The following is a 1,744-nucleotide window of genomic DNA, read 5'->3' on the forward strand; positions in this document are numbered from 1 at the left end:
CCTCACATTCCAGGTTATCAGCCAGGATCAGAGGGCTTCCCTGCCCCCCTCCCCTGCCGATTAGCCATACCCCCTCCCCTGCCCACCACCGGCCAGCGTCCCCCGCTCTGCCAGTTTCCCACGGCGGCAAGCCCCCCTGCAGCACGCCTTGCGTCCTCCAGCTCCTTCCTGACCGTTTCAGCAGCAACCCGGTCCCCCCCCCCCCCTCCCCCCCAAGGCTAGGACCCCTCCTAGCCGCGCCTCTCCCTTCAGAGCACTTCCGTGAGCCAGATAACCCAGCTAACCTCTGCTGACCCTGGCGACTCCCGCCCTACCTCCGACTCCTCCCCACGTGGGACTACCCCTCCTCCTTCGTGCCCATCAGCAGGCCCTCCTCCCCCCCCCCCCGCTCTTGTGTGGGAAAATAACAGCCAGCAATGACCCGCGCTTCTCAGCCCCGACTCGCCCCCACCATCCCACAGCGCGGGAAACCCAAGAAAAGCCCGCGCTTTCGCCCTGCCCAACCTCGCCTCCTCTAGGGCCACTCCCATTGCCTGTCCCCCCCACCAGCTCCCCGCACACCCCGTTTACCCCCCTGTCCGACCCCGTCCACCAGACCCATACAAGAAGACATAACAACATCACCCCACCCACCCTAAGGCCAAGCCACATCTTGCATTAAACAGAGCAAACACAAGTACATTATCATACAAAATTCCCCATCTTAGACCCTCAGTTTGAGTCCAGTTTCTCGGCCTGCGCAAAGGCCCACGCCTCCTCCGGGGACTCAAAATAATGGTGTCGATCCTTGTAGGTGATCCACAGATGCGCTGGCTGCAACATGCCAAAGTTCGCGCTCCGTCTGTGGAGCACCGCCTTCGTCCGGTTAAACCCGGCACTCTGCGTAGCCACCTCCGCACTCCAGTCCTGGAAGATCCGCACCTCCATGTTCTCCCACTTGCTGCTCCGCTCCTTCTTGGCCCACCGGAGCACGCATTCATGATCCATGAACCGGTGAAACCGGACCAACACCGCCCGCGGCGGCTTGTTCGGCTTGGGCCTCCTGGCCAGAATTCTGTGGGCCCCCTCCAACTCCAGGGGCCCCTGGAAGGACCCAGCTCCCATCAGCGAGTTCAGCACAACAACTACGTAGGCCGCCAGGTCCGACCCCTCCGGGGTGGGGGGCGGGGGTGTTTGGCTGACAAGGGAGGGACTTCATTTTAGAAGTGGAGAAGAGGTCAGGGATGGGCGCTGCCAGCGAGGCGGGGCTACAGAGGCACGGGACAGGGGCTGGGGGCAGGGGCTGGGGGCGGCCAGGAAAGGGGATGGCTGACGCGCAAGGGGGGGGGTGGGGTGCCCCCCAAATAGGCTGGTCCGTGGTATGTTAGGGGGCTAAACGGTGCCGTGAAGAGAGGGCAAAAGGTGTTCGCGCATTTTAGGGCTCTAAAGACGGACGTGTTAATGTTGCAGGAGACGCACCTGAAGGCAGTGGACCAGCTTAGGTTGAGGAAGAGCTGGGTTAGTCAGGTATTCCACTCAGGGCTAGATACTATGACCAGGGGGGGGTCGCGATTCTGGTGAACAAGCGGGTGCAGGTTGAGGTGGGGTAGTATTGTTTCGGACGGGGGAGGTCGCTACATTATGGATAGCGGTAAGCTGGAAGGGAGGAAGGTGGTCCTGGTCAACATATATGCACCAAACTGGAATGATGTGGATTTCATAAAGAGGGTGCTGGGGAAGATACCCGACCTGGATTCCCACAAGC

This window comes from Scyliorhinus canicula, unplaced genomic scaffold (assembly GCF_902713615.1).
Source record: "Scyliorhinus canicula unplaced genomic scaffold, sScyCan1.1, whole genome shotgun sequence".
Lineage (NCBI taxonomy): Eukaryota > Metazoa > Chordata > Chondrichthyes > Carcharhiniformes > Scyliorhinidae > Scyliorhinus > Scyliorhinus canicula.